At 36.1% G+C, this 15,159-nt stretch overlaps 1 long non-coding RNA gene across 1 annotated transcript; it reads left to right on the top strand.

The window, feature by feature from the left end:
* Positions 1 to 2,153: 2,153 nt before the first annotated feature.
* On the top strand, positions 2,154 to 11,100 carry LOC145669287 (uncharacterized). The gene is made up of 3 exons (XR_014128182.1): positions 2,154 to 2,265; positions 9,850 to 9,995; positions 10,968 to 11,100. It is a non-coding gene; the product is annotated as an uncharacterized LOC145669287 (long non-coding RNA).
* Positions 11,101 to 15,159: the final 4,059 nt, after the last annotated feature.

Below are 15,159 nucleotides of genomic sequence, written 5' to 3'. Positions count from 1 at the left end.
GTTGCACGGGCCAAACCGCTCATCAGGGACCATAACGCTCTCGCAAGCCAAAAATGGTGCCGCGACCATGCAACTTGGACCGTTGAGAACTGGAAACTTGTGGTATGGTCGGATGAGTCATCCTTCACCCTATTCCCAACCACAGGCCGTGTTTATGTGTGGAGAATGCCCAAAGAAGCTTCCCACACAGCAAGGAATATTTCCTCAATCAAAAGAAAATATTTTCCTTGGTTTCCAAAAGATTTTTCCTTCTCTGTACATTTCCATGCTGGTTTCCCCAATGTATTCCAAATATTTCCCGAAAATATTTTCCCAAAAATGTTTGTAAAACATTTCAGAAATTACCTGGAGTACATTTTGAGAATGCTTGCCGGAAAGTAAATCCAGGAAAATATTCACAAAATATATTAGAAATATTGTTTTGGATCTAATTTAATATATTTTCACTGTTGAGAAGGGAAATATTTTTGAAATGATACTAAAAATGTTTTCCATATGTCATACGGAAAACAATGAAACGAAATATACTCCACATATTTAAAAAATGTTTTCTAATACGTTATTTGCAATATTTTCTATTTTTACGAGAAAACGTATTAAATATATATTATAAAAACATTTAGAATATTTAAAAAAATATTTCGTAATATAAGAAATATTTTTCAGAAATGTTTTTAAAAGGTTTACTTAATTTTTACAAAAGTATTTTGGTAATCTTCTTCTATAACTTAAATTAAATATTTTCGTATGATATTTTAGTATTATTTCCAGAATATTTTATCAAATTTTGAATATAAAACTTTAAAGCAGATAAAAGAAAACATTAAAAATGAATAGAAAAATGTTTTCCATTCTGTTTTGGAAAATATTTTGTGTCTTTAGTGAACAACATTTTCTGATATAGGTCTATTATAGAAACATTTTTACATTGTTTTCAGAATATACTCTTCCGTTATTAGAGAAAACATATTCCTTGTTAGATCTGAGAAGTATCCCAAATATTTGCTGGAAATATTTTTTAAAATGTGTTTGGAGAACATTTAATGAAGTACAGGAAGCAGTGGCGTTAAATAAGCTTTCCGGGCTTAAGTCCCACCAAAATTTGTTTTACTATATTAAAGTAAATAAAATATCCTGCACAATTTTCACATGTCCAGGAATAAAGTTAGCAAAAATTCCCTCCACGAAACAAAATCGTAAATACGCCACTGACAGGATGCGCATTTTTAGAACGTTAGTAGAAAATAATGTAAGGAAAATTTTCACAAATTGTAATAGAAATATTGTGTTGAATGTAATGTAATATGTTTTCAATGTTGAGAGCAGGGGTAAAAGTGGATTTGAAAAGGTGGAGGGACGGTAGGTAGCGGATGACGTCACGCCATTGCCCCTGACTATCTTTGACCATTGTATTTTTTTTAGGAACTGGGGAGACGCCGTACATATTTTTGCCAGGTGGGGGCGGCATCCCCCCGCACTTTTTACCTCTAGTTGAAAGAGAAAATGTTTTCGAAGTAACACTAAAAATGTTTTACATAGGGCCTACATGATAAAGAAAACAGAATAGGCCTATGAACAGAATAAAATGTTTTCCAACATGTCATATGCAATCTTTTCTATTCTTACAAGAAAACATATGAAATATAATTTTTAAAATATTTCGAATATTTTAAAAATAAATTCGTTCGTAATATGAGAAATATTTTTCAGAAATATTTTTAAAACGCCTATTAATTTTGTATGGAAATGTTTTTGTTACCTTGTCCTGTAACTTAAATGAAATATTTTCATGCAATATTTTAGAATTATTTCCAGAATATTTTATCGAATGTTGAATCAATTCTCTCACAAGAGTATCGTAGTAGCATTATTACCAATCATTATACTAATTATAGCAGCATCAAATAAATATATTTGTTAAAAATTTGAAATTTATAATATCTTGGTGACATCGCACAGGCATTTATTTCAGATCGCAAAATAGCATCGCTACATCAACCGTCATTTGTTTCTCAAAAGTACCAGCATTCCTTGCGCAATATGTTGAATTTGAATGTTGATCTGTTCCTGTGAAGTTCTGACAGAATCCCGGCAATTCTAAAGATCAAAGATTCATGTGAAACACTAATTCGAATGTTACCATTTTACAGTTATATTTATTATATAAATAGGAAGAAGGCATCTGGATCTGAACGGTCGTGCCTATGAAGAAGGTGTCCAATTGGTGGCCGAAATGAAATGAAATGAAGCTTACAACAAAAGTCGGTAAGTAGAACGATTACATAAAATAATTTAGCTTTATTGTCTGTAAAATTTAGCTTTATTGTCTGTAATAAATTTATGTGGGAGGCTAGATTTCCATTGTTTATGATTATACATAAAATACCGTGCAGGTTTCTTTTGACTCACCATTCGAAATAATTGCTGAAAAATGAATTATTTTAATAACTTACTTTTTATTGTCTCCTAAGTGATTTTCGATAGGCGATTTGAAATACGTCACATGGCATAGATGAGATTCTAAGGGAGCGTCAGAAGTAATTGTCGAAAAATTACAGTTATTATTTTATGATTTGCGTATATATATAAGGGGCCGGATGTATCACGTAAAAACTACAGTGCAAAAAATACAAATCAGCCTACGTGGCCACTAAAAAGCACCAATAGGCAGGGCTCTAGAACACAGGTCTCCCTTCCCGTTTATATGTAATATAGACAGAAATCAACGTGCCCTGCGGGGCTCTAACCCGCTTTCACTTGCTAACGCTCGCTCGGCAATACTATGTGAATTAAATACTTTACTTTGGTACAGAGAAAGAAATCTGTTAACCTATATGGGGACCTGTGTTCTAGAAACTTCCCGCAACAGTACTATCTGAATCAGAACAGGGCGAAGGTGGAGGACAACAGGAGCGAGTAGATGCTTTCCAAAGGGAAAAGATGTGGGCAAGTCATTACTTTAGGCAAGGCAGTGGCAATAAACCATTCATCTGAACCTGTTCCTGCAGTTAGTTACAGTTCTCAAGAAGGAAAGACAGAAGATAACGTACCCTACGGGGCTCTAATCCGCCTTCAATCGCTAACGCTCGCTCGGCGATTTGTATTTTATAATATTACTACCTTGCCCAAAGTAAAGAGTTACCAGGCGTATATTACCATTTTAATGACAGGTTATAATAATTCTGCGTGTAGATTTACTTCTGGCGTGCCACTCGAAATCTCTGTTTCTTTCAGAAGTAATGTTCCGGGGGCATTGCTAATACTATTCTAGTTATTATTGTAAACGTATTGTTTTGGATGCTCCGGGAGGCACTGCCCTCCCAAAAACAGGTCTGGAAGAAACACTGCTCGAAATGCTTACTGAGATATAATTCTTTCGCCACTTTCTTTCTTGTTGTGTATTCAATGATTTTCGCCAAGCGAAGTATAAATTTTTCACTAGGCATAGATAAAATTCAAGGAGACCGTCAGAATTAATTGTCGAAAAGTTACAATTCTTTTACGATTTGCGTATTTATACTGAGTCCTGATGTGTGGATAGGAAATACAGTACAAAAAATAGAAATCAATCTGTGTTAGGGGGCTACTAAAAAGCACGAATACCATCTAACCGAGTCATGGAGGGTGAAGGCGGGGGCCCAAGGGGGTGCGAAGGGAGCAGGCACGTACTCTTCTATTTTGATCAAGGGATAATGGCGCGTATATTACCATTTTAATGACGTATTCACGATTTTTTTTAGGGGACAGACGCTTGGCTAACTTTGTTCCTGGGGATGAAAAAATTCTGAAAGATAATTTATTTACTTTAATATAGTAAGTACAATTTCAATGGGCTTAAACCCGGAAGTTCCCCTTAAATACACCACTGGGTTATAATAATTGTGGGGTTCATTCGAGCAGACGTTTACATCGAGAGCAAAATTTATAGGTAAAATGTGAAGTATTTTTCGTGAAGGAATAAGAGTGTGAATGTAAGTTATTTCTGTCATTGCACAGCTTATTGAAATGGATTTTGAATGCAAATAGGGTAAGAGTAAGCGACGGGAATTTCCGGTTCATACGTCAGTTGTGAACATCTGCGATGGCCGTAATGTGATTTTTTTTTTTTAAAGAATTGTGTAGTAAAGAGAGGAGGATTATAAAGTTTATGCAGAGTCATGGTATGGTGAAGCGCGTAAAATCAACTGCGCAAAGTGTGGAAAAGATGTATTCACGAAGAAAAATTCAGAACAGAGGCAATAGCCCTGCATACACTATTTTCAGTCGTAAAGGTGAGAAAGAAAGGGGGTGTAACACACGTGTATTAGCTGTGAAAGGTGTTTTTTTTTTAAAGGATCGAAATTAAGTGTTTTTGAAGATAAGAATAATTACAAATATTGTGAATGACCATCCTCTTTTATGCGTTACCCCCCACCCCCCTATCGCTGATGTTCCTGCGCTGTCGCTCGGGCCCCCCTGCTGTGCTTCTGCCCTGACTCGGTTAAATAGCGTTCTTGTTTTTTTACTGGCCACCTAGCACAAGTTGTTTCGCCTTTTCTTCTAGAGCTCCTCATTTAGTGCATAGGGAGGCGCGGTTGCTTAGTGCTAGAGCGTTCACCTCCGGTTCTTGGGGTCCCTGGTTCGATGCCAGCTCGCGCCGTGTCGACTTTGTGGTGAACAAACGTCGTGCTCGTGGGTTTTCTCGCGGTTCTCCCGTTTCCCCCCACTTTCTTCATTTCACTCATTTCTCATTATCACCGTCTTCTTTAGCCTAAGCGGCATAAGCGTGGGACGTGAAACTTAAAGGATTTTTCATTTAGTGCATGTTCTGCAAAAAGAAACTGGAAGATGCAAGAAATGCGTCAAAATTTGGTACAACAGCCTGCTAGAGTATTGCCTAATTCTGTGTGCAGGTTTACTATTGGCGTGCCGCTCGAAATATTTGTTGAAAAATTATAATTCTTTCGCTAATTTTGTTATTGTCTCTTAAGTGATTTGCGGCAGGCGAATGTAAATATTTCACCTAGCATATATAAAATTCAAGGGGGCCATCAGACTAGATTTGCCGAAAAATTACAATTATTCTTGTATTGTATTGTATTGTATTCAGGGTTTGCCCAAGTGGGTCCAGCCCGGAAAAAAACACCGGGTTTTTTCGGGTTGGACCCACCTGGGTTTTTGAGATTTTCGTTAGTATATTATTGGTGCAATTAACGTGATCACATTGGAAGTGATTCTTATCAGATTTTGGACTTTCCTTGGGCAAATTAGGTGCTTTCACGTTAAGGTATACAACATCCAAAGTGAGGCCTTTATAAAGTTCTTAATGCACTGAATGCATTTTAAAAAGCCGTACCTTAGATTGAGATAATTATAGAACAAATTAATTTATGGAATGTGCTTATATCCTATTTCAAGTAAAATATTCAATTTTATATTTTAGAAAATACTTTCCGTGAATAGTGTGCTCGCTTACTTAGCGACGCCGAAGGACATTATCCCTCATACATCTGATGGGTTTAGTGCTATAGGTGCTGGTACTACTAGTAAATATGTAGTGTCTTAATAAAACTATTAGTATTATTTTTTATTATCTTTGATGGTAACACTGGATTCTTCAGTAGAGTTTGGTTTTCCAACAACAGTTTAGTTTAGTTATTTGTTGCTACTTTTCAACTAGCTTTCTGTAGAATCAACAGCAGCAATAGCGTAAAAATTCGTGTCAAATTTAAGAATCTTAGAGATCGGAGTTTCGAAGGGTGCGTAACGCTTACTATTTCAAGTCCTGAATTCAAACTTTGTACTAGTGGAAGTTTCGATGTACAGTAAAGAAAGCTTGCATTTTCGGAAAATAATAATAAACCTTCGTCGCGAAATAAGTGCTCGGGAATTTTCAGCAATTAAACGCACAAAGCATTGGAACTGAATACTTGAACAATAAAACTATTTGAAAAAAATGAAATGAAATCTTTCAGTTTTACGTCCCACGGTTATGCCTGTTAGGCTAAAGGAGACCGTGATTATGAGAAATGAATGAAATGGTGGAATGAACCAAGTGAGAGGAAACGGAAGAACCCGAGAAAACTCACGAGCACGGTGTTTATCCACCAAGAAGTCGACACGGCGCGAGCTGGAATCGAACCAGGGACCCCAAGCACCGGAGGTGAACGCTCTATCACTGAGCCACCGCGTCCCTAATAAAACTGTTTATTTTACGCTGTAAGATATTTAGTTTCATTTAAGACATATTGAAACATTTACTTTATGAAATTGAATTATACAGGGTGTTCAAAACAACATCGACAACGTTTTTGAGATGATTCCTGACAGCAAAATAAGACAAAAAGTATAGACCAACCTGGGTGCACAATTGCTTCCTTTCGGACTTGTAGGCTGCCGAAAATATGAAAAGATAAACTTTAAAAGTCTATAGCGCCAAAACTGTGGTACCTACCGTAGTCGTGTCGAGACTTCACTTAAAAACTGAGATGTGCACTCTCCAAAAATACGCGTTTCAGAATCCTGCGGTACTCACGCAACAATTTTTATAGAGCTAGTCTTGCTACTGGCATATAATTTGGAGTACTGGCCAACTACCTCTTGTTCATGTTTTCGGCAGCTTGTAACTCCGAAAGGAAGCATTTGTTCACCTAGGTTGATCTATACTTTTTGTCTTACGTTGGTGTCAGGTATCACCTCCCAAACCGATGTCGGTGTTGTTTTAAAACACCCTACATATATGTTAATTGTTTTAAATTAATTTTCTGGGAGAACGGTCTTGCAACAAGTGCTCGGGAAATTCCCGTAATTCAACGCACAAGGTATCGGAAGTGAACTTCAACAATAGAACCATTTATTTTACGCTAGAAAATATTTAATTTTATTTAAGACATTTTGAAACTTTTATTTTATAAAACATGAGTTACAGACTGATTTGTTTAAATTAAATTAATATATTTGTTCTCAATTAATAAATTTGGCGAATGTCAGTGAGGGTATTAGGCTGATTCGTTCTATATTTGTTCGTTCGTCTGCCTGTACCACGCGTACAACAGGGTACCACTTTCCGTCTTTTAAGTTTAAATTTTCAGGGTACAAGTACGAGACAAACTAAATTTCTCATGTTCAGATTTTGGCGGCATACCAACCTAAAATTTCAAAATAGCGGGTATCCACGCCGCAATTTTCAGTTTTGCAAGTTGAAATTTTCAGAGTAGAAGCACAAGACACTCTAAATTAACTGTATATATTTTGGCGGCGATCCAACGTAAAATTTCAAAATGACAGTCATTTTTCAAAACAGCAGTGAAATTGTTGCAAGTTGTGACAATCATAATCTTGAAATATAAATCACATTTTAACACTTTTACCCTAAAGGCATTGGAATATTTAAAAAAAAAAAAACTCAAACCCGAAGAAAAAACAATTAATCCCGAAAAACCCCATATGGGTCCAGGTGTGTTGGGCTTTTTCAAAAAGGTCCGGGTTTTTCAAACACTGATTGTATTGTATTTATTTTCACACGTTTTCATACGAATTGTTCACAACATGAACGTATGAGTTGGACACGTCACAAGAACATTGAATGTGTACATATTTATACATTTAAATCTACATCCGATAGTAAAATAGCGTCAATTTAAGTAAGAGAGGTACAATTTTTCATTATTCTAATTTGCATACAACGATATGAAACAATATAACAGTTAATAAAGCATTACATTATACATATGCAAAAATATATATACACTTTAAACCGTATCGGACCGGAGTTTTTGAAAATTCCGTATATTAGAGTGAAAGAGGCTCAATTGTTGGTCTGACAGTGAAGCGAGTACGTTTAGAACTAGTTGAAACGTTTAGAAAGTACTTAGTTCATCTCTGCTGCATGGGGTCCTTGGTTCGATCCCAGCTAGCGCCAAGCGGTCTTTGTGGTAGACAAACCGTGTGCGTGTGTTTTCTCGGGGCTGTCCCGTTTCCTCCCACTTACTTTATTCCACTATTTCATTCATTTCTCATCATCAGCGTCTCACCCTGGATGCATAAACGTGGGACATTAAACTAAATGTTTCATTTCATCTTAATTTCCATGTACAATACCTGCTTCTTGAGTTATACATAATATTTTCAATCTGTGCTAAACTAGTGTATTAATATAGGTTGCTGACGTTATAGTACCTACAATTCTCCGCAGAATTTGATATTTATTAATTCTGATAGAACAACTTCGTGTAGGCTTTGCTTTGGAAGTAGTTTGGAAATACGTGACTTGTTAAACAATGCATGCTAGAAAGTATCTCTCATCCATGTTCGCGAATAGTTTGTTTTCTGCATTACTACTCCCTGAATACAGCGTGGGTGTAAAGTCAGTTCTTATTTGTAACAATGAATATTTCTAAAACTAAACAACTTATCACAGTTTTATTTTCATCGAATACATTATTAGAGTGCACCATTTGGTTATTAAGTTACATTGCAACGTATGCACCCGCATTTTCCACAACTTCTAAAATGTTAACTGGCCAGCTAAGCTGATGCCAGTTTCTAGGATAATCTAGATTAAAAATAGGTATTGACTTTACAACCACCGTGTATATTCTAAAACTGTTAAATTATTCCTCGTCTTCCTGTAGATTTCATAATATTTTTTATAGAAACGTTGCTTTCATCAATTTCTAATTTACAACGGCAGGGTTGGCTGGTTTAAACAGCTGGTTTTTTTTGTTTTTTTTTTCAAAAAACGCAACAGGTTTAAACCAAAAAAAGAAAAAAAGAACGAAAAATGCTTTAAATCGTGTGAACTTCATGGTGACGTTTCCACATATCACATCATCTGCATTATGTTTATCTACTTTTCATCTTTTAATCAAGGGGTCCCGTGTTCAATTCTCGGTCGAACCACAACCCATCTTTCAAGTGTAAACCAAGTAGCGATTAGGTGTCCCTTTAAGCGAAAGTCTTCTTCGTGATAACTTTTGTATTTCATAAGGATGTTAAGGCTAAACATACGAAACGAAACCAAATTGTATATTTCTACTTGCCTGAATGCCTGTTGTTTTATAAAGAAGCCAAGGTTGCTTAAATATATTGATAGAAATTGGCAAAATGTATCAACTGCCTACGTAGCTTCCAACATCAGCTTGGATTCGACTTTGTTTTAATTTTGTTGAATGTTATCTACATAATAAATTTGTCATTTAATATGATACGTTGAACTTAAAATTTTACATACAAATACATTTAAACTAATAATAGGATTTTCCCAATGGCTAAGGCGGGAGTTTCTTGATTTATATGTAATTCTGTATAATGTTTTTACTTCTGTAACTACTTATCTTTTTGTCCTTCCGAAATGACTCTTGACAATTATATTAACAAGTAGGTCGTATATTAACGTATTTTTATCAGGAGTCCTTCGTGAGTGAGTCGACAATCTCACTTGTGACCAATTAGTCCCGGTTTCGTGTCGAAATGGACAATTTCTCTTGGATGTAACCCGAGAAGCGATTTGGATTCCCTTTCAGCATAACCTTGTTGTTGCATAATAACACCAAGACGAAACAAATTAATTTCTGTCCATATCTAATATAAATACATAGAGTAAATTATTTAAACAAAAAAAAACTTTTTTTTCAATAAAAACCATGGTTTTTGCCAAACCTGTACAACTGCTTGAAAATTAGTATGTAATTTTTCTTTTATTGGAAAAATAAAACGTCAGTGCAAATATTAATTTTTGAGGATGCGCCAATTGCAACTGACTCGGTGAGACTGTCGTCTAAAATCAATGTAATTTGTTTAAGGGCATCAGTTGTATGCTCTAAATTTCCATTACTATTACTTGAGTGCTTAATGTGTATTTCATTACAGGTCTAAGAAATGAAAAACTGGGAGGCCACAGCTTAGAAGCCATCACAAGAAACATCATGAAAAAGACAAGTGCAATAGCTGAGCAATTTAATTGGCACGTTGCAAAAGGAAAGAGCTTTCCTCGTTAACCACTAACACAATAATAGGTAAGAAACTCTCCCTACTGTTCTTTAATCTCATTTTCAGAGTGGAAAACAAAATATAGAAGTTGTCATTTGAAGAGGGATACACTATGTTTAAAATATTGTATAAAAAAAAACATTACTACAAAGCCTTTTTATTTTCTTCGCTTTAAATACTTACTATTGTGCCATGAATACTTCTCAGAACCATCTTCCTGTGAACTTTATTTCCCAAAAGCATATACTGCAACCGCTGTTATAACATTTAAAAGGCTTTGGAAATCCTTATTTTAGCAAAATGTGCAACTTTCCTGTCCTCAAGTGACACGTTACATTTAAGTGTCCGTGGAAGAGAGAGCTGAATATGTATAAAATATATTTCATCTTTTTACTGAATTGTTCTGTCATGTTGGTAGTTTTCTTGAGCATTTCATGATTAATTCCTACATTATCAAAATTATTCATTTGTATAAGGCAAAGTAATATGTATGGCCTGCTCCGTGGCAAAGAAATCGAGCAAGGTAGCGGTCATCAAAGCCTTAGTAACCATCTCGGCATTCATCTTGTGCGACTGAGGGAAAAAGAATGATCAGGCCCAGATTTGAGATCGGAGCCTTCGGAATGAGACGCTAGTTCTTCATCAACTCAAATGCTGCCACATGTTTTCAAATTATTATTATTTTTAATATTAGGTTTAATATTTATAAAATGCTATACTTTTTAAAAATAAAAGTGCGACAACTTCAACATGTTAAAACGACCGTAATTAAGCTACAGTCTGAGGTATGTCACCTTCAGCTTTAGCTGTTGTCTTCCTTGCTCTTTACACTTTCTTCAGGATGTTACTTTTGTAACACATTATTGTCTTCACAACCTGCTGTAGGTCCTACACAAACATTTTAAATATTTTTGTAAGTTTAAGATGTAATAATTGATCTCTAATCATTCCCTGCTGTTATTATGTTATTAAACACTGCCTATTATTTTTATTTTCAGAAACTGCAACACGAGAGAAACGTAACTAACGATGAGATCGCGTAGATTATTGGGATTTGGCTTCAACATGCCATACAGAGACGAACAAGAAAATCAATTAAGAATTCAGCTGCAGTTCCACAGAACTTGGAGTGACAATTCCCAGCGTCGAAATTAGAGTTAGTTGTGGTAATGAAAAGTGAGATTATACAGAAGCAAATGAGTATTTCTTGTTATTCAGCAATGTGATATTTCTTGAAAGTAGGGATGCGCTCGAGTCGAGACATGTCTCGAATCTCGACTCGACTCGACTCGAATTCGAGTCGAGATTCAAGTCGAGACACACTTTGTAAAATTCGAGACGAGTCGAGACAAACGTATTTCTCGACTCGAATTTTCGAGTCGAGTCGAGACGGCTCTTAAAAATCTCGACTCGACTCGAATGTCTCGAAAATCTTTCTATAATTATTAATATTAATTTGAAGAAAGTATTCACTCAGAAACAGCCTTGAAACCAATTCCAGCTTTTATTCCTTCAGAAAGGTACAGAACGCATAAAATTAATAGTTAATCTTTAAAGATCAAGATTTAATTTTCAGCTCAATTCAGTTAATTAGAACTAATAGTTAATGTCGTTGTATTTCGTTGTACTGCAAATATAATGATAATAATAATAATAATAATTGATTATCTAGTTTGTATAAAACTATTTAAATATTATCCGTAGTCTAAATCTAGTTTGTATAAAAATATTGCGATAAAGTGAACTTCATAAATTCTCTGAATGAGCAGTTGGTAGTCTATAGTAATTTAGCATAGTTATAATTATTGTGTTTTCGTCCCCATGAACGCAATAGGGTTATGTAACTTCTGGATTATTCGCTTGCCCAACTATTCTGAGGCTTTAATATGTTGCAGCATATCACGAGCTACGGATAATATATAATGTAACATTTGTTGTACATCACATATTATGATACGAGACTATTTTACATAGTATATCTTATCTAATATAAATAAAATAAAGAGTTTGTTTGTGTGTTTGTCTGTCTATCTGTGTGCGACCTGGGGACCAGACGAGTGGACCGAGAGTTCCCAAAATTTGGTCACGGGTACCTTAGTCCAGGCCCCAGATCAAGACGAAGCGTTTTTTTTTTAAATTTCGAACCAGGGGGTCTCGGGGGGGACGTCTACTGGGACTGACCTGGGGACCAGACAAGTTGACCGAGAGTTACCAAATTTTGGTCACGGATACCTTGGTCCAGGTCCCAGTCTAAGGCGAAGCGTTTTTGTCAAAATTGGAACCAGGGGGTCTCAGGGTGGCGTTTAGCGAGACATGTAGTAAAAGCAGGGGTGCCCACAGAGGAGGGCTGTGACGCAAACTGCGTCATTGAAACATTTGGGAGGGGGTAAAAATCTATATAAATATGTTTGAGAGGGTGTAAAAATTAATCGAAAAGAAGAATCTTTTCATGGAAGAACACCTACGGATAGACAATTGGGGGGGTGCGTCATTGACATAAGGGGGGTGGGCACCACTGGGGGAGGGGGCATATTTTTTATTGAAAATGGCACAATCGAAATTCAATTATGTTACGATAATGCTATTAAAAGCAAAAAAATAATAATAATAATAATAATAATAATTAATTTGTCTACAAAGCAAGTTACCTTGTGTTTTGTTACAACCAACTCCGGTCTCCTGTACGATTTCTTTCTAAGGGAGAGGGTTGCCCCCAAGCACTGGGAAGGATGGGTATACTTGTAATTGCAACTATTTATATCGGACAACGGCTCCTGACACTTCAGCCACGAACTTGGTGAACGGTTTATTTATTTATTTATTTATTTATTTATTTTATTGACAAACTTCCAGATATATGTCAAAGTCTGCTCATAGGAAGTTAACCATGGATGGCGGGAAAGAACTTGGAAGGAAATCTGCCAAGAGGCATAAATACGTCTTACGTTGTCTTATAGATACTGCGATTCCCTGACATTTTAACCTTATGGGGCCCATACAGTATGAGTTAACTGAGGAAACAATGATCGTGACGAACTAAAAGAAAAACTGTGCGAACTGAAGGAATTCGTTGCTCTGTGTAGGAATGCGGTGGCTCTGTGGTAGAGCGTTCACCTCTGGTGCTTGGGTCCCGGGTTCGATCCCAGCCCCCGCCTAGTGAACTCTGTAGTGGACAAACACCGTGTGCGTGGGTTTCCTCGGGGTTCTCCCGTTTCGTCACACTTTCTTCATTCCACCATTTCACTCATTTCTCATCATCACTGTCTCCTTTAGCCTAACCGGCATAAGCGTGGGACCTAAAATTCAAAAATTCCATTTCATTTCATTTTACAGTTGTCAGTTCAGGTCCTGTCATCATGGCAGGTAGTAAAAGTGAGGCATTGTTGGCTTTTATTGAAGCCTACCGTGCTAATCCCGAACTTTGGGACATGCAACATGTGAATTATGCAAATAGGTATAAAAGAGGGGAGGTGTATGATGTGTTACTTACAAAATTAAAAGAATTGGAACTTCAGGCGACACGTGATACTATTACTATAAAAATAAATAAAATAAACAATTTACGGTCAGCATTTAGGAGGGAACTGCAGAAAGTGAACGAATTCAAGAAATCGAGGACTGGAGGTGAGGAAATTACAACGACTTATCAAGAATAGTCGTTAACCTGGTTCGGCTAAGTAAGATATACAAATTTCGAGTGGTAGTATTTCTTTGCATGTAAAAATTAGCTTCAATAATTATATACGATTATTCTCACCTTTACTATTAGAATCATAAAGTCGGTGAACGGGGTTAAAAATGGTTTATTAGTTGATATACTTTATAATATCTTTTCCTTAAAACTGTCAAGCACACAAACTTGCTGACTAGGTATCCATAAACATGTACATAGCAACAACTATCCCATAATAATATTTTACATATCTTAAAAACATTCTTCTTTTGTTAATATGAAATTAACATTCTATCAAGTATAGGGCACATGTATGAGCACTTTCTGCCCAAGGTACAGGTAATTATTACTCAATCCAAAGTATTTTGTTATAAAATATACATTGCAAAGCTTTGGTATTTCAAGGAACTCATAATAGTGTCTACTTGCTGCGAAGAGGTACACAAGACAGCAATGCTTGTAGAAGTGCACTCCACAGAACATCTGATGAAATTGAAGGAACTGAAGGAGTGAACTCGGTTAACTGATGGTACTCTACACACTATCAGTTTAGTCCATCGTACGATCGTTTGAGTCAGTTTCTAGCTCAATTGTGCTGATCAGTTAAAACTGATTGCGTATGGATCCCTTTAGGACTGTTTTGTGGTGCACAAACACCGTGTGCGTGGGTTTTCTCGGGGTTCTCCCGTTTCCTCCCACTTTCTTCATTCCACCATTTCATTCATTTCTCATTATCACCGTCTCCTTTAGCCTAACCGGCATAACCGTGGGACGTAAAACTCAAAGATTTCATTTCCTTTAGGACTGTGAGAGAGGAGTCACCTTACGTCTTTTTAGACTAGCTGGCACCTTTAATTAAACTATTTTGTTTATTACGCAGGGATGCCCACAAAGGGGGGTTATGACGCAAACTGCGTCATTGAAATATTTGGGGGGATTAAAAATCTATATAAATATGTTTGAGGGGGTGTAAAAATTAATCGAAAAGATTTTTTTCATGGAAGAACACCTAAGGATAGACAATGGGGGGGGTGCGTCATGGACATAAGGGGGAGTGGGCACCACTGAGTAAAAGTAATCCAAATTGATCGACATTAGTGTCAAATCCATAGTTTTCACGGTCGCTGAGATCATTGGTGACACTTCCATCAGCGATGACTTGCAAATTCAGCTACTACTGTATGCGGGCCGGGTGTCAGCGGGTGAGGGATATTTATTGTTAGATATTGTAAATTTACGGTATCTATTTTAGTGAACGGGAAATTTTGCATCTAATAGGATAATTTCATGGTTTCTAACAGGAATTCGCAGTTACGAAATTTGCATCACTTTCTTTTGAAAGGATGCCTAGAAAAAATACTACTAGAAAATAACCGAAAACACAAAATGGATTTGATAGCCAAATTCACGTCATCTTGGTGCGTCATCATTTTTCTTTAAATATTTGTATTTAGTATTAGATTAGAGTTTAGTGTCCCTTTCAGCATCAAGGCTATATGAGACGTGAACTTACAAAT

The sequence above is a fragment of the Thermobia domestica genome, chromosome 13, assembly GCF_964235325.1.
Source record: "Thermobia domestica chromosome 13, izTheDome1.hap1.1, whole genome shotgun sequence".
Lineage (NCBI taxonomy): Eukaryota > Metazoa > Arthropoda > Insecta > Zygentoma > Lepismatidae > Thermobia > Thermobia domestica.
Note: the sequence above shows the minus strand (reverse complement) of the source record. Positions and strands in the feature narration are given on the sequence as shown.